We start from the raw sequence: 25,103 nt of genomic DNA on the forward strand, positions 1-25,103 counted from the left end.
GGCATACTCAGGAAGCAGTTTCGAAAGTAATAATACTAAGACAGATTTTTGAGGGATGATGAAATTGTTCTATATCTTGATTGTGATGGTAATTCCACAACTCTAAGTATTTGTCAAAACTCACAGAACTGTACCCAAAAAAAAGTACATTTTACTATATGTAAATGTTAAAAGGAATACCATAAAAGAGAAAATATGACTAATTTCTAAAATGATATAAAAGGCCCTATAGGAATTCAGAGGTCAACGTGAACTGGAGTAGTTAGAAAAGACTATTAGGGCTTCCCTGATGGCACAGTGGTTAAGAATCCGCCTGCCAAAGCAGGGGACACGGGTTCGAGCCCTGGTCCAGGAAGATCCCACATGCCACGGAGCAGCTAAGCCCATGCGCCACAACTACTGAGCCTGCGCTCTAGAGCCCACAAGCCACAACTACTGAGCCCGCGAGCCACAACTACTGAGCCCACATGCCACAACTACTGAAGCCCGCATGCCTAGAGCCTGTGCTCTGCAACAAGAGAAGCCACCACAATGAGAAGCCCGCGCACCACAACGAAGAGTAGCCCCTGCCCGCCACAGCTAGAGAAAGCCCACGTGCAGCAACAAAGACCCAACATAGCCAAAAACAAATAAATACATTAATTAATTTTTTAAAAAAGACTATTAAAGAACAGGCAACTGAGCTGAACTTGAAGCAGCAGGTAAATCATAGGCAATAGGGAGGGCCTCAAGGAGAGCACTTAGTGGTAGAGGGATGCAAGAGCAGCATGAGGTCACACCAACAAGAGTACAGAGAGAATGAGCAAGAAGTTTTCAAGGTACATAACATTTTATAGCGAACATGTACTGCGTGCTCACACATGCCAAGCACTAGGCTACACAGATTAACTCAATCCTTACCTCAACCTTGTGAAGTAGGTAACATCACTTCCCCCTTTTTTCACATAAAATTATTATGAGGCTTTAAGAAATGAGGAACCCTGCTGGAACTAGTAAGTAGTGGAACCAGGATTACAACACAGGCTATCTGTTCCTAGAGTCAGTGTATATATGATGTCTCCCATGGAGGCAAGTGATTTGCTAAATTAACAGAATTGTGACAAGGAAGATGATTTGGGTGAGGGGTACCTGTCCTTTGAAAAAGCTTATTCAGTATAAAGTACATGTTATGTTCATAATAAAAACTCAACGTGAATGAAACAAAATCTTCTTTTCTGCAGATTACTCTTAATTCCACAATTGTGTGGTTTTTAATGGGAGGAAGAGAACCTGAGATTTTGGGGTTTAACAAAAAGAATTATATTTTTAAAATACTGGCCTAAGAAAGGACTTATCCTGTAGGAATAAATAAAATATCACTGTCCTCTTTTGCTCAGGGTTAGTAACACAGTAAAATAAGGGGTTTTTAAAAATTAACTTAAAAAAAATTAGAAAGGGGAGCATTTAACACAGCTTTGAAATAATCTACTAATTAAGTGTTAAGTAGTATGTTGACAGGGAAAACAGAAAAGGACACATGAAAGAGTGTTTTGAATATGGAAATGACTCAATTTGAGGACTGGTCACAATTGTTGAGGCAGACCTGAAGATGACACTTCAGGCTTTTGGAATAGGGAGAATGATGGTCCCATTGGCAAAAATGTGAAGTTGGGACAGGCAGCTGGTTTATGATGAAAGAAAATTAGTTGAGTATTGAAAATATTGCCTTTGAGGTAATCTGACACCTTAAACGCTCAGCCTCATCTTTCACTCTTCCCCATGTAGCTTACGGCTCCAATCACACTGAACCATTTGCTGTTGCCTGAACATACTATGTTTTCAAAACCTTAGGTACCTACATATATGTTCAGCCTTCTGTTGGGGATACCTGTCCCCTTGTTTCCCTTTCCCTGATAAGTAAGGCACTCCCTATTTATCTGCCCCATGGCACCTTGGACACACATCCATTACATAGTATTTTAAACTGCTTTTTGCATTTTGTCAGCAACTTGAGGACAAAGACCATAACATTCTTGTATCCTTCGGACCAGGCACACAGTTGGCTCTCAGTAAAAATTCACTAAACGGCGAAAGGAATATAATGCAGGATGAAGATAAGAAGTAGAGACAGATTTGCAGATTGTTGGCATTGGAGGTGGTAAGAAGCCAGGAGAATGAAACAGTCTTAGAGAAAGCCTAAAGTCAAGACTAACAGAGATCAATAAAAACAGTCAGGTAAGGACTAATATCCATAGTGAAATCACGAAAAGAGATTGCAGGAGAGAGAGGGAGAGGAGATGATTACATGCTCTAGAGGGCAGGGGCTGTGTCTCTCTCATTAAGCAGAACATATTGACCATTCTTTAAACACAAGAATGAACAACAGAGAAGTAAGACAATGTTGTTATACAAAAAGCCAATGAAAGTAGCTTAGAGTATCAAGTCTGTACTAGGTTAAATGTAGGACGTCAATGCTAAGACATCAAGAAGAGTGAGAACAGGGCTTCCCTGGTGATGCAGTGGTTGAGAGTCCGCCTGCCGATGCAGGGGACACGGGCTCGTGCCCCGGTCCAGGAAGATCCCACATGCTGCGGAGCGGCTGGACCCGTGAGCCGTGGCCACTAAGCCTGCGCGTCCAGAGCCTGTGCTCCGCAACGGGAGAGGCCACAACAGTGAGAGGCCCACGTACCCCAAAAAAAAAAAAAGAAGAGTGAGAACAGAGTAAACACAATGAGGTCTGAGGAAAAAAGGTGTCATATACACTCTGTGAGAGAATATCTTACACCACCTCCACTAACACCACATCTTTATGAAGAAACTTCAATAATGAGCTTCAATATTGGGTTGTCACTGTCTAAGCATGAATCTCTTTCTTCAAGTTAAATATATCACAATGATTTCCTCTATTACTCATGTGATTTATATATACACATGCACACTACTATGGGCTGAACTGTGTCTGTCCCCCCAAATTCTTATGTTGAAGTTCCTACCCCCAATTTTACTATAATTGGAGATAGGATTTTTAGGAGGTAATTAAGCTAAATGAGGTCATAAAGGTAGGGTCCTAATTCAATAAGATTGGTGGTCTTATGAGAAAAGGAAGAGAGAGAGAGAGATCTCTTTCCACATGCACGCATCCAAGGAAAGGCCATGTGAGGATACAACAAGAAGGTGGCCATCTGCAAGCCAGGAAGAGAGCCCTCAAAAGAACCTGACCATGCTGGCACCCTGATCTCAGAATCCCAGCCTCTAGAACTCTGAGAAAACAAGTTTCTGTTGTTAAGCCACCTAGTTTTTGGTATTTTGTTATGGCAGCCCAAGCAGACTAAGACACACACACACACAGGCATAGCCATCCCCACAGAGTAAACAGACACCTCTACTCTAAAAAGCAATGAAATATTCTCTATCTACACAGAAATTATTTTCAGTGGTAATTTTTTAGGGTAGTAATAGAGAGTTCTGTGTCAAAGTTAGTATTATAGGAAGATTCTTCTCAAAACAAACTCTTTCACAGAACACAAATATTCTTTCCTTAATATATAAAGGATATAGAAACTATTTTTGACACTAATCATAATTCTAGGGTATTTTTCTCTTAATTGAAATTCCCTTAAGAGAAGTCACTTTTAAAAGTTCAATGCTGCTAATAAACAGATTTGTTAACTACTGTATGTCTGCTCTTACTGCATCTTCTCTAAGTTATATTGAGGAAGATAGATAAATGAATACCTGGAGATAGATACATATATATATACATATATATATATTTCCTATATTCTTCTCCAATTAAGTAATAATTGAAGTATCTCCCATTTTATATATAGTACATAGTTCCTTAAAGACAGGTTGTTACAAAATATTCCAATGGAATAAATCTAAAATGCATATTAAAGAGAACCAATGTTAATTTCTAATATGTAGAAGCAAAGGTAAAGAAAAACAAGTCCTAAGTTTACGTTTTGAAAAGAATGAAATATAAATCTAGACATTATTAAAGTAAATATACTGACTTCAGTACCCACTACACCTTTCCCTATTTTCTCAATTTCAGACATCTAAATAAATATTACGCTATACCACAGGGAAATTCAAGTGTCCATCTTCTTGAAAATCTCCCCTCATTATTCACTCAGACATTTCAATTTCTATGACACGGCAGCCACAGTGCCAGGAAAGGAAAAAGAAAAAAAAAAGGGAAGGGCTAAAAACACTAAAAAAGGAAAGGAATGAAAAAGACCTCACCACAAAATTTTTAATAAGAGAGAGATAAGCGCTACTGGAAAATAACACAGCTGTAACTGCAAACAGAACTGAAGCTTAGATGACTTAGACAATGTAGCAGTCAGGATCGCAGCAGGAAACAGCACCCTCAAACTGGGGAACTTAAGAAGAGCTTAATAAGGGACTATTTACAAGTTATGGTGAGGGCAAAGTCAAGAGATAGTACAACCTTCTGAAGCTGCAACCACTCCTAGACCTAGAAGGTTCAAAGAGCTATGACCTCTGGGAGAGCCAACATGACAGAGGAGTTGGCAGGAGGACTCCAGGAGAAGAAACCCCACTCTCCTTCCAGTGCTTCCCATTCTTCAAACCCATCTAGAAGCCAAAGGGCAAAGTGAGCCTCTTAGTACTGAGGACAAGGCAGACAATGATGAGAGCAGGTCCACACAGGGAAAAAGCTATCTAGAACCGGGAGGCAGAAGGTAAGACCAGTCAGGGTCTCAGCATGAAATAGAGTCCAGTAACTAAATGTAGATAACTCAGGAGAGTTTAATAAAGGGACTTTTTACAGAATCTATATTCAGACTATATATTAAGAAGTTTGGACTCTATTCTGTGGGTAACAGGAGACACACAACCCAATCTGTGCCTTAGTGGGGGAAAAGACTTGGAAAAATTGTATAAAGGATAGAGAAGTGTGAAGTTAGAATAGAGGGAGGGCTTCCCTGGTGGCGCAGTGGTTGAGAGTCCGCCTGCCGATGCAGGGGACACAGGTTCGTGTCCCGGTCCGGGAAGATCCCACATGCCGCGGAGTGGCTGGGCCCATGAGCCATGGCCACTGAGCTTGCACGTCCACAGCCTGTGTTCCGCAACGGGAGAGGCCACAGCGGTGAGAGGCCCGCGTACCACAAAAAAAAAAAAAAAAAAAAAAGAATAGAGGGAAAGTCCAGAGGCAAGAAATACTAGTGTATATGAGAGATGTTGAGGGCTTGAAATAAAGAAATAACAGTGGGAATAAGAAGAGACAGTTCTAAAAATGTTTAGATTTTTCCCCACAGAACTACAGACCATGTCTCTGTATATGTATATATGGATGTGTGTCTATGTCTCTCTTAAATTCACACACACACACACACATACACCCCACCCCTATCTTCAACCTTTGGTATCTCTACAAAATACATTTTCCAATTGTCCTTTACCCTGAGTAGATTACTATCTGATAGACTTCCCTCCACAATCCTGCCTATAGTAAGCACTTCAAGGAATATATGTTGAATGAATAAATGAACCAATGAATAAACAAGTATGCAAAAGCCTCTGAGGCACATAATAATAATTTTGTATAACTATAAACTTAGGTCCTGAAAAGTTTTAAGTTAGTTTTCTCTCCACAAGACCCAAGTTAAAACAAATAAACCAAGAAAAGAACAAAAAACAAACAAACAAAACTGGTTAATGATCTTAAGTCCAAGAACATGCTAGGGAAGCACTTCCAATTCTATATTCTAACAATTATTTCTCAAGCTTGTTTTCCACTGGGAACACGAAGTGCTAACAAATAAAGATAAAAAGACTGATATACCCACGTTAACTGCTAAAAGAAATTTACGATTCACAAATTCCTGGAATCTTGAAGGCAATTTTTGTACAGTCCAGCATTATCTCCAAAGCAAAGCTTAAGACATGGCTATTGCAGAAGCACTTCTCTCAGCAGCACCCCTTACTCTTTTCTCAATGAAAAAAGGAGCTGGGGCCCCAATTCAACCTTCTTTACTGATCCACCCAAAACAGAGGGTCCACAAATTCCCATAGGAAAGCAGAAGGATCAGATTTCCAGATGAAATGAGGAGTATAAAGCAATAATACTTCAAAATAGGACTTTACAAATAATTAACAATCAGCTCTAGATCCATCTTTTCCTAATCTCTTCTCTAGAACCTACAGAAACAATCAGACCTGAAATTTTATCACAAAGCACACAATAACATATCCTACTCCATAAGAGAAGTGTTGAATTCCCAATCTCAGCATCCATTCTATAAATCTTCAAAGTTAGCAAAGGACTTTGTTCCAAGATTCCCATGTAAAACGTTTTCATATATTGTACAACTTTACAGTACATACTATACTGTGTCCTCTCAGTTAAAAGGATAAATCATAATGTGGTCTCTTACTCACTAGGAAATATCTGCTCTTACCAGAAGCACCTAAAATAGTTGGGGTAGCCTAGCTTACAAGACTCTTAAATAGCAACCCTGCTAGTCTTCTAGGAATTTATAAACCTGAATCACAAAACACAAATATGATTAAGAGAAAGGTTTGCTTTATAGTGAAAAAAACAGTTAATCATCTTCCATGGCCTTTCTCATATATGTCCAAAAAGAAGAATAGAAATTAACATGTATTGAGCACATATAGGTCACTATCATGCTAAAGCAGCTGCACATACACTACTACTGTATATTATCTTCATAAAAAACATATTTATGCTTTAGATGTCCTACCATAAAATCTGGGGAAAATATTTTAAACCTAATCAATAGCATGAGTATGAATCATATATATAGAAAAATATGTACATGCATATATTGTTTAGTAGGCAAACTAATCTGTAAAAACATTATATTTAGTATAGCTTCATTTATATAAAACAAATTACTTGCATTTATGTCTAAATATACATTGGAAAGCCTAGAATATATAACCAACTTTCAAGTAGTTATTTCCAGATGGTATTAATACAAATCAGGTAGAAAACTAATTTTCTACTGTATGTACTTCCATGTTTGAATATTTCATAATAAAACAAAAGATCATGATCATTAATTTTGAATTTTAAAAAACACTTTATCACAATGAAACCTTTCTCACTGTGTTTCCTGAAATTGTTATACATGCAACTTAACTGAAAAAGTCCCATCTATGGTAAAGAGATTGTTTGAAACCAGGGCAAAGGAAAAGGCCTACTTTTCTATTCTGTTTAAAACAAAAAACAAAGTAATAGTAACAAAGTAACAGAAATTATCCTTTGGCTTTTAAGCCTGATTGATAAGCTCTCAGAGAAGTAGGCCTACAGTGAAATTATTACTTTTGGGGGTTTTCCTCTCTTGAAACTTTTGAGAACTACAATGATTTACCACATATGAAGTAGGTAGATCATAACAACTATAAGTTTAATATCTCCTAAAAAGTGTACAAAAAAAAAAAAAAAAAGTGTACAAAAAAAAAATTCCAAGGTCTAAGGTTTTTTGACATTAGAAATTTTGTTACAAAACATGCTTATCTTATAGGCAGTAGAAATAATCTAGAGGGTCATCAGTTTAGTAGAAAGTCATCAGTTTAGCAGGGGTAATCAAATACAAGCCATAATGAATATACTTATTTTAGTCACCACTTCTTGAAAAATCTTATAAAATAATGGTACTCAGGCAGATCATTCTAAAAGGGTGGCACTGTCTGTTTAATTATGTAATAAGCAAAGGAATATTACTCTAGTGGGTAATATTAAACCTCAAAATTGATTACATATTAATATAAACCATCAGTCTGATGGAGGAGAGAGGAAAGAAAATAAATAATTTCATTTAGGGCAGTGTCTAATGAAATTTTCTGTGATAACAAAAGTAACCAATACAACATGCTGTCCAATACAGCAGCCACCAGTCACACTTGACTAATTAGCACTTGATATGTGGCTAGTGAGAATGAAGGACTAATTTTTTTATTTTACTTTAATTAATTTCATCTTAAATAGCTACATATGGCTCAAGGCTTTCATAATGGATAATGCAGATTTAGGGGGTTAAAAATAAACTAAGGTTGAGAGCCATCAAATTTCGTTAACACTTAATACACAGCAAAACTAATTTTGATTCCCTAACTTAAGAGGAAATAATTATGAAGTACTTGAGTAAACATAGATTTAACTGTGAGCCAATGCCCAGAATAAAATTCCCCTATGTGAATACTTTTGGCTTGCTTCCTTTAAAGAACCTGTCCCTGCTGCATCCCTCAAATTTAAGAACCCTGAATTGGCTTCTCTCTCCAGGCAACTAACCTTCCTATAAGGGGAAGGAAGAGGGCCGGTCAAGTTTGTCGGGGGTACTCTCCTACCTGGCTCACCAACCTCAAATCTTCCCATTCTTCTGTCCTGGGGTAAGAAGCCCTTAATCTCTAACCCAGCAGAGTGCCTCCTTGGCTCTGGCTGCCCAAAGCCCGCCTTTACAGCGCCCCAACTGCAGAGCAGCTACCAACTGCTTCTTCTTTCTCCCAGAATTATTCCTACCCTGAATGGAGGCCATGAACACTCAGCTTAGCTGTATACAGATAATACTAATCAAAGGCATTCAGGTTTTTGTAATTCATTCCAAGCAGCACAATACTTATGTTTGTAAAATACAATATAGTTTTAAGTTTCACTTCAGTAAAAGCTAAATTCTGTTCTTAGTACATTGCCTGATCATCTGCTTCTAACCTAAGGAATTATAAGGAACACTCAATCTCTCTCAAGTGGGTAGTAGTCATCACTGTTAGAACAGGAAAAAACAGAATTCTTTCCTGGTAGGCTTCTCAAGTTATCCCACATAGTGAAGTCTCTAAAGTAGCAGTTCTTAACTTCTTGGGGTTCACAGACTCCTTTAAGATTCTAATGAAACTGTGGACCCTCTCCTCAAAAACACATGAACTTTTGCCATATAGTTTCACAACCTGCGTGCACACACACACACACACACACACACACAAATGGTCATCTATGGACACTTCTACTATAAAAGTATATGAAACATAAAATTAATATCCTGAAGTCCACAGACCTAAGTGACCAGTAGAATATGACCTCAAAGAAGCTAGAATTAATTCAACCTGATATTCCTACATCTTCCCTTAATTCTCCTTCCTCCTTCCCCTCCTCCCAATTTTACCCTCTTCCCATCATCCCTTGTTGCTCTTTATACTTCATCTCCTTATTTGGCTATATTATAGAACTAAAGTCACTTTTAGTATTACTTACATACTTATTGCAATATTATGTTTCCTGTTCTAATTTCAAGAGTCACAGTTTATTTCTTTAAAGAAAAGTACAATATCAGTTGAATACCTACTGTTTGCCAGATATTTGCCTATCTCTAACAATTCTACAAAGGGCAAAGAAAGAGTATCCCCCTAAATCTGCATGTTTGAAAACTTCCAAGTCACTAAGTCATAGAAAAGTTAAGATATAAATCACAAAATAGTTTGATATGAATGAAAATATGACAAATCAAAATTTAAAGTATAAAGTTAAAATACTACACGTGAAAATGTAGTCTTAAATTTATACATTAGAAATTAATGAAACAAACATTCAACACAATAACTTATCTTTTAAAAGCTCGAGAAAGTGAAAGAATATAGGAGATTAATGAAATAGAAAAAGGAAAAATCAGATCAATTGGTCAAAAAATCAGATCAATAAAACCAAATGAGTTTTTTTAAATATAAATTTATTTATTTTATTTACTTATTTTTGGCTGCATTGGGTCTTCGCTGCTGTGCGCGGGCTTTCTCTAGCTGCGGCGAGCGGGGGCTACTCTTTGTTGTGGTGCACAGGCTTCTCATTGCAGTGGCTTCTCTTGTTGCAGATCATGGGTTCCAGGCACACGGGCTTCAGTAGTTGTGGCACTCGGGCTCAGTAGCTGTGGCTCGCGGGCTCTAGAGCGCAGGCTCAGTAGTTGTGGTGCACGGGCTCTAGAGCACAGGCTCAGTAGTTGTGGTGTACGGGCTTAGTTGCTCCACGGCATGTGGGATCTTCCCGGACCAGGGTTCGAACCCGTGTCCCCTGCATCGGCAGGCAGATTCTTAACCACTGCGCCACCAGGGAAGCCCCACCAAATGAGTTTTTATAGGTTAACAAAATAATCAGTCTTGCTCAAGTTTAAGAAAACAAAACACAAATACAGCAAATTATTAAAAATTTTAAACGGCACTAACTATATCTCTGAGCTAAATTTTATCAGAAACTCACAGATGTGAAGCAACTCACCCAAGAGTACACAGCTCTTGGGTGTGTACTAAGGCAGATACCAGGATTACCCAGTTGGTAAAGAGGGAAGCCAGGATTTTAACAAAAAGTTCCTCTTCTTTTCATATCATACCACCTCTCTTTTAGGAACGGACACTAACCACCAGGGTCTCAGTTTCTTAGCTACAAATGAAAAAGAAGAATGACATCTCTCAGGTCCCTTTTCAATCCATGATTCTATGAGCTTAAGCTGGTCTGTGTAGAGACAAACAGCTGATTTCCTTCTGTTGGTTAGACTGGGGGTGAAGGTGGAGTTGCTCTGTGTGACCTAGCATATATCTTAATCTACTACACTTGGGTTGATTGAACCATCCTAATGTGTAAGTACACTTTGAGGCAAACTATGGAAGAGAAATAAGAAACCTCAGCAAAACTTACAAGAAAAATAAACAGCAAACTTACAAGAAAAATAAACAGTGAGGGAACTGCTTCTAAGAGCCGATCTTTTACCAAAAAGGTAATGGATAAAACCCATATGTAAGAAATAGTCTCCCTTCCAAAAAAAAAATCCAGCATATATATAAATTTAACCATGTTTGTTCATTTCTCTACATGTATATTTGGGTCTAACAAGTAAGTCTACAGTTACTTTCGTAAAATTTGCTTCTACAAACCCTTTCATTTTCTCCTTTTAGAAGTCCAAGGTTAAAAGTAAATAAAATTTTTTTGGCTCTTTACTACTTTGTGTTACCTGAGCAGTTTTTAGAAAATTCTATTCATTCCAAATTTAAGGAATGTTCTTTATTTGTTGTCCAATTCAGTTTGAACAAAATACATTTTGGAGAGAAAAACATGCAATATTTTTCTTGCTTTCTTTGGAAACAGGTGTTGCAAATCTTTCCAGAATCACACGAAAAATCTTCCTGCCAGTTGACAGGAGTTGTATGTTATTTCTGAACATAAGGGTTTTCTTCCCCTTCTTTATAAAGGATCATTAGATGTCCAAAAGTAAAGAAAGTCATTCAAAATTTTACCAACTTAACTAAGTGAAACTAATAAGTCTGCCAGGTAAGATAGCTTGTTTCCTCTACAGATCAAATGCAGAGACTCCTTCCTGATTCTTAGTCCTGATCATTTGACAAATGTTTCATGTCTAGCACAGCTAGACATTCATATCTGACACTCAAGAGAGAATGCAGAGTAAAGATGAATATCTGAAATTTCAATTATAAAGGGGATAGCTGAAGCCATGAGATTTTATGAAGATCAGAGAAAGTGACAACAACCATAATGTTAGAAAGAAAAAAGAAAGACAACATAGCCAACTAATAAGCAATGAACTACCAGTTAAGTAGGATAAAGAACATGAAAGAACAGTGTCAGGGAAAATGAGGGGGCACTTTTCAAAAATGTCAGTAACAGTTTTTACTTAACTCCCTGACAGTATGCTAGATGGTCTTTAATAACTTTAAAGGGGAAATGTTATTACATCATTTTGAAGATGAAGAAACCTGCCCAAGGCAACTTAGGTTGCAGAATTAGGATTCAAACCTCGGGTCAATGAGGCCGTGAGCCTTCTGGGTTCAGATCGTCTTAACAATAGCAGTTGCCACTTAAAAACCTAAGCAGAAAAAGAACACACAAGAGGTAACTGATGAATCCTGATAGAAGGACTGCAGTACTCTCTGAGTGAAAACAGAAAAACTGAAAAGAATTAGAGAATGAGAGTAAGTGGGTAGAAACTTTTAAATGCCTTGTGATAAAAAGGAAGGAAGGGGGAGAACTTGGTCTATACCCTGGGCAAAAGAAGGTTAATGATTTTTTTTGGTCTTCTCTATGGTGCAAAAGATGTGATAGTGAGCTGATGTGGTAAAATGCAGATGGTGGGAGAGGAGGACTTGAGAATGAGGATGAATGGATGGAGCTGGATCCACAGGAGGTGAGAGGAAATGTAAGCATACACAAACGACCAAGACTATCAACTCATCAAGAGCAGGGCTGGCTAGTGTTGGGGTTTTTTTTAGTGTTTCCTGTTTGATTTGTATTGCTATGCAATGTAGTCAGGTCCTGGTTACTCTCTGGGGATGTCATATCCAGTTATTAGTATTGGCTTCACCCTTTCCCCCTCCCACACTCCCCTGGGCCCTTTGGCCCTGATGAAAACAGTGTGGCAAAAGGGAAGAAAGGGGGCTGAAACAGTGTGAGCACCTCTATGGGTCTGGCACCATACTGAACATTTAACAGTAATTTTCATTTAATCCTCAGAATACTAGAACACAAGCTCCAAGAAGGCATGAATATGTTTGTTTTGTTCTCTGATATACCCCAAGCACTTAACACTGTGCTTAGAACAAGGCAGGCCCTCAACAAATATTTGATGAACAAAGAGTCACCTTGGTATTATTATCCCCATTTTAAAGATGAGAGGATGACTCAGAGAGGATAAGTAACTTAAAGTCACACATGTAATAAGGGTGAAATTTTAAATGTTTAACAACTAGTACTGCACCAGCGCTGGCCACCACTCAGAACAGATGCCAGTTGGTGCTGGAGGAGCTGGGTTCTGCTTCAACCTTTTAGTTGTGGGATCTTGGGGAGGTCCACGGGAGGGTTGTGGGCAGGGGAAAGGAAGACTCAGATGTATACTGTCTACCAGCCTTGATAGTAAGTGATGCATCCAGGATTCAAACATGCACTTATCTGACTCTAAAGCCTTCTAAATGAAGTGGGAAACAGTACCATTTGCTAAAAAATGAGGAGAGCAGGAGATAACTGGAGGTTTAAATAGAGTAGAAAAAAATATTCAGAATACCTGCAATAGGAAACAATTAGTAATGAATTAAAGATTGATACCTGAGGTCAGTCTGTCGCCAGACAATTTAAAAAACAAAAATAGGATGATCCAACTATAACAGGGTAGAGAGAAATGAGGAATAAGAGAAATATGAATGGGCAAAGCAAAACTACAGTATAAGGATTTTCAATTCCAGGTAAATAATTTGGACATGCTTCAAAAAGAAATGAAAAATCAACATTGGATCCTGAGCAAGAAAGGACTTGATGAAAGCTGTACCTCAAGAAGATGAGTTTGTGCAAGGTAGAGGGGGAGAAGGTGAAGAGTATGGAGCCACATGGGAGGGATCAGTGGTCAAGAGCGCTATATATTTGGGTGTGACTCACAGAGATAGCACTCAAAGTATCCAGGGGCAAGAGTTCAAAGAACAGCGCACTGTCGGCTTTTAGGAACACCTACATTCTGGTCACTGGCTTGTAGTCGCCACCTCTCTGTGGCTGACATGGTTTTACTATAAAAAGTACTTAGTTATCTTGTTGGTTTTCTGTTTAAGTTGGAACAAAAGGGATAAAGTGCAGTTTAGATATAAGTGACATTTACCAAAGAAGGTTTTTACTTTTTGTGGTTTTCTGTCAATAATTACCTATAATATCCTCAACCTTGGAGTCTCTTAGTTCATTAAGACTCTTAAAAGAAATTTGTGTATGTACTTAAACAGCTTTAAAAAAAAATCCAGGACAATTACGTGGGCAGTTTATTTTAATATGGACCCTGAGATTTCCGCACAAAATACAAGTTAGCCTATTTATTTATACGATAACAAAAATAAAAAGCAGAAATTGGTCACCTGTTGTTACTGTCCCAGAAAGGCACACAGTGCCAACTGGCCAGGAACAACATTAATTCCTTCCACCCTCTTATGGTAACAGCTGTTCCCTTTTTTTTTCATGCTGGCAAAGGTCACACTCAGTAGCAAACTTTCCATGTAGATTTCTACATGCAAAAGGCAAGGAGATGGCTGACATAATAGGGTGTGGGGAGAGACAGCTGATTTTTTTCTATTTTACTTTCTCCTGGGCACTTATCAGGAATCTATTTTGGGCTTCTTTGATATTGGAAGCTATAACTATTAGTCATTTCTCAGCCAAAAAAACCCCCAAAAAATGCTGTTTACATGAAGCTGGACTTGGGGATGATATAAGCACATTTTGAAATAAGCAAAAAACTACAGCAAAATTATACAGTAACGTTTACATCATTAATAACCACCTAATTAAAAATGCATTATGTTAAGTGAAGAGGCCAGGCTCAAAAGGCTACATATTATATGATTCCATTTACTATATGGCATTATATGACATTCCGTTTATATGACATTATAGGATGAAGAACAGACCCATGGTTGTCAGAGGTGGAGAATGGTGGGAGGAGTTGACTAAAAAAGAGAAGCCTGAGGGAATTTCGGTGGGCGGGGGGAACAGACTAGTTCTGTATCTTGATTGTATGGTGGTTACAAGACTCTAAGTTCTAAATTGTCTAAGTTCACAGAACTGTATCCCAAAAGAGTGAATTTTACTATATACAAATTTTTTCTTAATGTTGGCTTAAGCCTCATATCACCTCTCTCAACTCCCCTCACTTGTTTCAAACCTCTTCCCAAGCTCCAAACAATGACCCCACCCCCTCCACCTAGCTAAGGTCTACTTGCCATTCTAGTATTCTTTCTATTCAGCTCCTCCTGGAATCTTTCCTTTGGTGTGGCACGGTGGGGTCCCAGATGGAGCTGAGGCTTTGTAGTCAGATACACCTAGTTGGGTTTACTCTGGGCATTCTCCCAGTTACTACTTGAGTGAGCATGGGCAAATTATCTACCTATCTAAGCTCAGTTTCCTCATATGGTGGATGCAAATAAATATAATTCATGTATCTCCTTGTTGTAAACTAAGAGCCTAGTAATATGCCTAGCATATTACCTGGCATATTAAGAGAGCTTAATTAAATGCTTATTCCCAGATCTTTCTCCTCTGCCTACTGCCTTCACAACCAATGCTCTCCTTCTGAGTTTCCATGGACCTGATACATACATAAAATTATCACAACACTTAACTGATGTATTGGAATTATTTATCTCTGGCAAATAAAATGGGTCTATGTCTCTCTCTGATCCCTGAATTCACAGAGGCCAGCATGTTCGTTGCCTGATAGTTAATAAATTGTTTGAAGAATAGCTTGTCCGCCTGATCTGGTCTTATTGTTAAAGAAGGAAGTACTGGAAGAGACAGAGAAGCAGGCAGAAAAGGCCAGAACACACTGAGATAGTCTGGGATGGGCGACCGAGAAGGTTTTCCAAAGTTTCTACTAAGATGTTGTATACAGAATTACAGCACAAAAACTGCATATAACCTAAATATTAAAAAATGGAGGTAAAGTGGATTATGCCAAATACAAACAATGAAACACACATAACCATTAAAATTAATTTTGTAGGGGCTTCCCTGGTGGTGCAGTGGTTGAGAGTCTGCCTGCCAATGCAGGGCACGTGGGTTCGCGCCCCCGTCCGGGAGGATCCCGCATGCCGCTGAGAGGCTGGGCCCGTGGGCCATGGCCGCTGGGCCGGCGCGTCCGGAGCCTGTGCTCCGCAGCGGGAGAGGCCACAGCAGTGAGAGGCCCGCGTACAGAGAAAGGAAAAAAAAAAAGTAATTTTGTAGGAGACTATGTTAAAAAGAGTACATAAAGTAATATCCCAACTTCTTGTTGTCTTTTTTTAGAGCACAGGTTTTTTGTTTGTTTGTTTTTAAATTCTTATTTTATATCAGAGCATAACTGATTAACAATGTTGTGTCACTTTCAGGTGTACAGCTAAGTGATTCAGTTATACATGTATCTATTCTTTTGCAAATTCTTTTCCCATTTCAGTTATTAACAAAATACTGAGCAGCGTTCCCTGTGCTATAATGTAGTTCCTTGTTAGTTAACTATTTTATTATTTTTTTTTTATTTAAATAGACTTTATTTTTTCCAGAGCAGTATTAGGTTCACAGCAAAATTAAGTGGAAGGTACAAAGATTGCCCACATACCTTTTTTCCCCACACATGCGCAGCCTCCCACATTATCAATAATCCCTCCAAAGTGGTACATTTGTTACACTTAATGAACCTACATTGACAAATAATTGTCATCCAGTGTCCATAGTTTACATTAGGGTTCACTCTTGGCATAGTACATTCTATGGGTTTGGACAAATGTAGAATGACATGCATCTACCATTATAGTAATACAGAGGGTAGCTTTGTTGCCCCCCAAATCCACTATGCTCAACCTATTCATCCTTCTCTCTCCTCTAACTCCTGGCAACAACTGTCCATAGTTTTGCCTTTTCTGGAATGTCACATAGTGGAAGTCATACAGTATGTAGCCCTTTCAGATTGGTTTCTTTCTCTTAGTGATATACATTTAAGGCTCCTCCATATCTTTTCGTGACTTTTTGCTTAGTCTGGATGTACCATAGTTTATTCATTCATCTCCTGAAGGATATCATTGTTGCTTCCAAATTCCAAAATTTTGGAATTCCAAAAATTCTGAATTTTGACAATTATGCGTAAAGCTGCTATAAATATCCACATGCAGGATTTTGTATGGACATAAGTTTTTTACATTTGGGTAAATACCAAGGAGCATGATTATTAGATCCTGTGTAAGCGTATGTTTAGTTTTGTAAGAAACTGCCAAACTGTCTTTCAAACTGGGTGTAGTACTTTGCAATCCCACCAGCAATAAATCAGAGTTCCTACTGCTCCTCTCCCTCACAGTCCACATACTTCTTTTAAATTTCCAGTCATTTCCTGGTTTCTTCTGATTAATTTTCACAAGTGTCATGATAATTTTTTATACTCTTGAAGCCCCTCTTGAGTTTTTGAGTCCACGTGCCACATTGTAGCTAGGTTATCTTTTAATTGACAAATGTGATGAGGCTCTTAAATCCAAGTACTGCCATTAGTAAGTGGTCTCTCTACTCCTAAATATAATTTCGCATCATATCAGATGACATGAAATGACAGCACAGAACAACATAAGACATAAAACTGTATGATTTACTCATCACTCTAACTTTATTTCACACCAATACCTGCTTAGGAATGGTCTATTCCCTTTAAGGAAAATGCTTTTTATTGTTTTCTCCCTCTTTTTTTCTTTTTCTTACCATTCTCACTAGGCCTCAACTATATTTTCAATAAACTACAAGCTACTTGAGGGCAAGAAATGAATCTTTTTTAAAACAGATGCCTAACATTGAATACAGAGTCTGATGTCTACTATACCTACAGTTTATATTTATTGAATATTAAAATAAATATAAATATGTAAATATAAATAGATTTATTGAATAAATGATATAGATATATATAAGCATATTTGGAAAAATATTTTCTTTCTTCAAAATTAATTTTTAAAAATTTTCCAGTCATGTCCAATAAAATCAACTGCTTCTAAAATTTCAGTTGATTTTTTTGGGACCTTATCAAACTTTACTGTACTATATTGTCTTTTAGATAACTAGATTCAGTTTGGTAAAATTCTATTCCTAATTTTTTCTTAATATTTTCATAAGAAAGAGAGAATGGATATATAAATGTGGATATGTATATATGTGGATGTTTATATATATATAAAATGTCTTTGCCATGTTAGTATCAAAGTTATACTGGATACATACATGATTACAAATAATGACTTGTATTGGTTTGTATGTTGAATTCTGTCTGAAATTTATTTCTTCAACATTGGAAGGATATTCTCAGTTAATACAGACTTCTAGCTTGGTCTACAAGGACTTTAGGCAGATCATTTTTTTCTGGTGGGGGGTGGGGGAGGGATCTATCATTTCTTTTGAGAAGTTTCCTAACAGTCTTCTTTAGCTCATTTGAAGACAGTGTATTTCCATTTAGAACACAGGTTTTTTTTAAAAAGTGTCTGGAAAGATATACAACCAAAATGTTAAAAAAGAGGTCATTGGGCTTCCCTGGTGGCGCAGTGGTTGGGAGTCCGCCTGCCGTTGCAGGGGACACAGCTTCGTGCCCCGGTCCAGGAAGATCCCACATGCCGCGGAGCGGCTGGGCCCGTGAGCCATGGCCGCTGAGCCTGCACGTCCGGAGCCTGTGCTCCGCAATGGGAGAGGACACATCAGTGAGAGGCCCGGGTACCGCAAAATAAATAAATGACTAAAATAAAAAATAAATAAAAAAGAGGTCATCTCTGGGTGGCAGTAAGATTAGTAGTAATACTTATATTCTTTTCTGGGCTTTTTAGAGTTTACCAATTTATTACATGTTAATTTTAGAAAATTTGGAAATCACAGAATAATTATTTTAAAAGAAAAAGCTAATCTAGATTTTACTAATGATGTTATTCCATATCTAAGACTCAAATGTCGAAAAATGGGGTTAAATGCATTATGCTGAATCCATATAATGAAACACTATGTATTTCTGAAATACAAACAGCAAAATATATTACAAACTGTATACCTTTGGGGAAAGAAACAAGATATAATAAGTTCCTCCAGTGAAAAAGTTATTTTAACTTGGAAAATCTATGAACATGGGACTTCCCTGGTGGCGCAGTGGTTAAGAATCCGTCTGCCAATGCAGGGGACACGGGTTCGATCCCTGGTCTGGGAAGATCCCACATGCCGCGGAGCAACTAAACCCATGCACCACAACTACTGAGCCCACGCGCCTAGAGCCCGTGCTCCACAACAAGAGAAGCCACCTCAATGAGAAGCCCACACACCACGATGAAGAGTAGCCCCCGCTCGTCGCAACTAGGGAAAGCATGTGCACAGCAACGAAGACCCAACGCAGCCATAAACAAATAAATTAATTTTTTTTAAAGAAAATCTATAAACAGATATACAGGAACATTTCATCAAATATTAACTACTGTATCTTTCTTCAAAGGTTTATCCAAAGCCAAAAAAATTTCAGAAGACGATATAAGATAGTGGGGCTTCCCTGGTGGCTCAGTGGTTAAGAATCCATCTGCCAATGCAGGGGACATGGGTTCGATCCCTGGTCTGGGAAGATCCCACATGCTGTGGAGCAACTAAGCCCGTGCACCACAACTACTGAGCCTGTGCTCTAGAGCCTGTGAGCCACAACTACTAAAGCCCACGCACCTAAAGCCCGTGCTCTGCAACAAAGAGAAGCCACCACAGCGAGAAGCCCGCGCACCACAATGAGGAGTAGCCCCCACTCACCGCAACTAGAGAAAGCCCGCGCTCAACAGCAAAGACCCAACCCAGCCAAAAATAAATAAAGAAAATAAAATTTTAAAATATGTATATAAGAGTGAATCAGGGGAAGGTTCCTCTTTGAAACATAGTTTCTACAGAGTTTATTTAGTCTTTAGCTTAAAGAAATTGACCTGTAGCGTTTTATCTGGGTATTATTTAAGCTTATAAGACAAAGCGTCCTGTGTTCAGGTGAGATCACCTGATTAAGTTACTTCTCTCTTTGAACCAATGAGACTTCCAGTCTCAGCAATACCATCCACAAGCTTCCCTTAACCAACGAAGTCTCCCTTATTAGCAGCTGGGCAAGAGACAACTGCTCCCATTCAGCAGGAAGGCCTATATTCCAAAGAATAAAAAGTGTACGTTTACTATCATACTCATTCTTGACTAAAGCTGGCAAACTCTAATGCCTTTACAGAATTTCTGAATAGTCACTATCTAGGAAGGTATATACATAAGTTAATTCCTCTTTAGAGACTGTTTATGGTGGTGGTTGGGGGGCAGATATTAAATCCTTTAAGGAGACTGCTTTAGCAACTGAACTTGTAGAAAAGAAACCTGACTGACTTGATTTCACCATTTTGGTACAAAATATGCATAAGAAGTAATTCAAGAATCAAAACTACAAATAAATTTTAAACAACCAAATAAAATCCAGACCTGAGACCTCAACGGCTTTTAAGAGTTCACATGCCCCCACCTATAAAAAAAAAAAATGTATTGTGTACTTTAAATCTTAAAAGTATTTATGTGGATCCATCATGTCTAGTCTGAAATTATGCCAAATGGCAAGGTTCCAGAAACTAAAATAAAGTTATACTAAGGTGTGTCTCAGAAGGAAAACATAAAAACTCTAACTTTGGCAGGAAGTTACCAAAGTGGCATATCTAAATTAGTAAGCTTTGTTTAAAACACACACACTTTTTTAAAAAGGCACACAAGCCAAAAAGCTTGGTAAAATTCTTTTTTTAATAGTTATTATTGCAGTAGCAAATCATATATCCGTTTTCCCAAAAATCTATGTTATAAAATAACTCGAGTTATTTTATACAGAAGATAAGTTGCAAGAAGGAAGAACTCCCGCAAATTATTCCTTTACGGCTAAGAGCAAACATGCAATGCTGAAACTACACAATAAACAGCAGCTGCCATGGGAAGCAAGAAAAAAAAAGACAGGCAGATATTAGTTTGTTGAATGCCTACTAAGTACCAGGTACTTTATTTACATAGGTTCTCATTTATTCCTAACAAATCTGTGAAGTAGACAGTATTCGCTCCATTATGCAAGTGAAGAAACTGAAGCTCAACAAGACTAAATAAGAATTTGTAAAAAAAAAAAAAAAAACAAAAAGAATTTGTGTGACCTGAAGCAAGAATACAGAGCAAAGCAGAATTCTGAAACCAAGTCTACCAGGCTTCATATCCCAAACTCCACCACATTTGGTAACAGTTACTTTGGAAAACAAGGATATCAAATAATCCAGTGTTCTCAGTAAACAGGGTTCTGTAAGAGTTCAACTATTTCTATACCGTTGACCTAAAAACGGTCCCTCTATCTGGCAAGATCCTTCTTCCCCCATTGAGCATATCACAGGAAATCATGACAACCTATTATCCCAGACTATTGGCTACTACACTCTCCCTTCTAAGTGCAACTTTTTAAAAGAATTTCCAATAGCCACAGATTTCCACTTCACCAACTATTCACTTCTCAGTCCACCACAATTTATTTTTTTTAACATTTTTTTTTTAATAAATGTATTTATTTTATTTATTTATTTTTGGTTGCATTGGGTCTTTGTTGCTGCGCGCAGGCTTTCTCTAGTTGCCGCGAGCAGGGGCTACTCTTTGTTGCGGTGCGTGGGCTTTTCATTGCAGTGGTTTCTCTTTGTTGCAAAGCACGGGCTCTAGGGTCACGGGCTTCAGTAGTTGTGGCTCGTGGGCTCAGTAGTTGGGGCACACAGGCTTAGTTGCTTTGTGGCATGTGGGATCTTCCCGAACCAGGGCTTGAACCCGTGTCCCCTGCATTGACGGGCGGATTCTTAACCACTGCGCCACCAGGGAAGCCTCCAGCCCACCCCCAATTTAAAAATGGCTTTACATAAGGTTATCAATGACCTTTGTGTAACTAAACTCAATGACACTTTCCAAGTGTTATCTTACTTACATTTCAGGAGAATGTAGACATTGTTACCACTCTCTCCTTGAAGCATTCTCTTCACTTGGCTTTCCAGAAACATTCTCCTGGTTTTTAAAGTGTTCCCTCCCTCTCAGTCTTGGTATTTTTCATTTCCTCCAACCAATCTAAAAAGTTGGTGTTTCTCATAGCTCGGTCCTAAACCTTCTTTCCTTTTCACTTTATAACTTCTTCCTGAGATTTCATCAATTCTCATGACTTCAATTACCATGAATATGACAATGACTCCCAAAAGTCAGACAGTTCCTCTGAGCTTTCCACCCATTTATCCAAACAAGGACTTGATACTTCCTCTTGGAAATTTCAGAGGCACCTTAAACACAACACGCTGAAAATCAAACTCACTATCTCATCTCCGCCCCCGTTCCCATCTCAAATGGGTTCTCTCCTAGTGCTCCCCAGCTCAGTTATTACAGAAACCAACGTCTATCCAATTATGCAAGCCAGAACTTTCAGAACTATCTTTGACATTTCTCTCTCTCTGACTTTCCACTTTAAATATGTCACCAAAACCTGTCCATTTTACCTCTCAGATACCTCACAAATCCCTTCAAACCTTTCTCCATTTCCACCAGCACCTCTTTACTTTCACTACCATTATCTCATTTGGACGGCTGCAACAGCCCTCCTAACTGATCTCCCTAAATCCATTCTTTTCCAGCTTCAATCTATTATTCCTCCCTGCAGCCAAAGTCACCATTTTAAAAAGCTACCCTATCCTCCTTATTCAAAACCCTTTTTATAAACTCGCACAGTACCCATACCTCTCCTTCATAGCACTTATTGGTTCAATTTTATATTTATTTGTGTGATTATATGCATCTCCACTGCCTAAGACAGAGCCTAGCACACAATATGTGAACTAATATTACTGGAATAAACAAATGCCTACTATGTAGTGGACACTGCATCACAGCCAAGGAGAACATACAGATGAACCCAGTCCTTTTCAGATAAAGAAACTGAAGTTGTCAACTTGGGTGATTTACCCTAGTGGTAGGTGATAGAACTAGAATTCAGACTCAGACCAGTATGCTTCCAGTGTCCATATTCTTTAACTTTTATGCATCGTATCAATATAAAATAATTCTGTAAAACTTTTACACATTAGTAAAAATAAATGGAAACTTTTTTTTTTTTTTTTTTTTTTGGCGGTACGCAGGCCTCTCACTGTTGTGGCCTCTCCCATTGCAGAGCACAGGCTCCGGACACGAAGGCTCAGCGGCCATGGCTCACGAGCCCAGCCGCTCCGCGGCATGTGGGATCTCCCCGGACCGGGGCATGAACCCGCGTCCCCTGCATCAGCCGGCGGACTCTCAACCGCTGCGCCACCAGGGAAGCCCTGGAAACTTATTTAGTATCTTGATAACATACAAAATATTTTAATAAAGTTCTGTTGAAATTACAAGGTAACATCCTAACATTTAAACTGCTTTAAAATAATACAACAGTCCATTCCCCTCTTATTTTGAGTAATCATAGTTTGCACGGATATGATGCTAGCCCCCTCAAAAAGTACCCATTCACCCCCTTTATTATACACAGTACTAATATGTCTTTATCTCCTATAACATAAACACCTTCTCCTGAATTATATTCAGAAAGTACACTAAAACATGCCTATGGGTAGCCCCTATATGAGCTATAACATTTCTGCCACAATTGTTTGATGTACCTTACAGTTCAAAATGTCAAACTCTTCTGCTTTTAATTTACAAAATATTCAACCAAGTTATGCTGTCTTCCAATCTCAATATTTCATTCCTTTTTATAAAAGTTGATTGATTGATTTTGCAGCACCGGGCAGCTTGTGGATCTTAGTTCCCCAACCAAGGATCGAACCCAGGCCACGGCAGTGAAAAAGCCGAGTCCTAACCACTGGACCGCCAGGAAATTCCCCTCCAATCTCAATATTTCATTCTTAATTATGAAAAGTCTGAGGACATGAAGTAAGGGTAACTATAACAAAATTTTTCCAGCAATCTGCTCTTTTTTCCTAGTAAATTCTAAACATAGGTTGAATTATAGTTGATCAACCTAAAGGACAAATTCCTTACTTCAGGAAATTTAAATTACTATAAATGTGACCCTTAGATTTACCCAACTGAAAATCAGAACCTCCACTACAATCTCTTTACTGGGCAGCAATCTCAGGCCTTGTGAGGTACATCCTCATGATTAATCCTACTGGCCCTCTTCCTCTGAAAGAAGCTTCACCCTCTCCTGACTTCCTCTTGGAAGGTAAAAACAGACTGTAGCAATATTCACTTCTTCGTTTTTTTAAACTTTCCTTTTCCTCACTCTCCTCTTTGCCTCTCTTTTTATCAGAAGAAATTAAGTTAGCCAAAGTCAATATCAGGGCCCTTTGGGCTACAGAGGCTTATGAGTTTAAAATTTCAGTCACAACTATTCAGTGTTTTTAAGTGTAAGTTTTAAATTATTAGCAAACAAAATATGACTCTTAAATAGGACTCAATTTTGTCAAGATTTTCTTACAACTTCGGCCATGGTATTTTAATTATGATGTACATATTTCTAATTGGTGGTGGGTTTCCAGGGCTACAGGACAGACAAAATTCCTTAACTGTTCAATGATAGCTATATCCCAATGCCCTATGTAGTAATGAATCATTCTGCCAGCTACAGCTAAACAGTAACATTAAGGTCTCACCATTCCAATCATTAACTGGCTAACAAACTGCAAGACAAGTACTGAGGAAAACACAAACATAATCCTAGATAATGTTATTATTTTATTTCAAAGAACATGCCTCTCCTATTTACTATTCTTAAAGTCACTGGAATAGAATATAGCACAGGTAGATATAAAGTTAGAACAGATTCCCCTGGAATTTCAGATCTTTGCCAAAAGAATTTGACAGTCTTAGCCGAAGACAAATTGCTGTTGATACAGATGACAATCTCCTGATAATAAGCAGAGTAGGTTAAAACTGTGGTTTCTTTCTTTTTTCGTTTTTTCTTTTTAATTTGATAGTAGGTGAACATTATTCTTTATCTTTTTTAAAACTGAAAATCTTCCTTCACTGAAATTTCAGTGAGTCTGACCAAATTATATTTTGCTTTGGCTTCTCAAGGTAGCATATGTTACCATTTCTTACAATATGGCTGACATAAGAGTAACCAACTAGTTGCAAGATTTCATGAGCCATTTGGTCACTGATAAAGTCATATACCTATGTGTGGCAAAAGAAGAGACTCAAGAAGGGGTTTACATTACTTTGTATCAGGGCCCATTTTTCTTATATCACTACTTCCTGGATACTTCAATCAGTCTTCAGCTTTTTCCTATTTTCTTCTGACAACACTCACTGCCTTCATGGCCAGGCTAGATTTATAATTGATCTCCTGCAAGTCTGCTGCAGTTGCTCAAAATGCCCCATTTACCATGTGCTCTTTGTTTTCCTACCCTGAGTCCAGTAGTATCAACTGCTCCAACATATTCTGCAGCTACTGACTCTCCTTAATAAGCAAGGTGTGCTCACCCCTATGATCCGGAGAGATAGGCAAGGCAGATATTCTTCTCACTATAATTTACATATAAGTAGACAAAGGAGCCCAAGTGATCTTGCCCATGTGATCAGAGAGAGT

General features: G+C 38.2%; 1 protein-coding gene across 2 annotated transcripts in view; it reads right to left on the bottom strand.

The window, feature by feature from the left end:
- PLPP1 (phospholipid phosphatase 1) overlaps positions 1-25,103 on the bottom strand; it is a 119,230-nt gene that overhangs the window by 82,424 nt on the left and 11,703 nt on the right. The gene's annotated exons all lie outside the window — the stretch shown is intronic.

The sequence above is a fragment of the Phocoena phocoena genome, chromosome 3 (genome assembly GCF_963924675.1).
Source record: "Phocoena phocoena chromosome 3, mPhoPho1.1, whole genome shotgun sequence".
Lineage (NCBI taxonomy): Eukaryota > Metazoa > Chordata > Mammalia > Artiodactyla > Phocoenidae > Phocoena > Phocoena phocoena.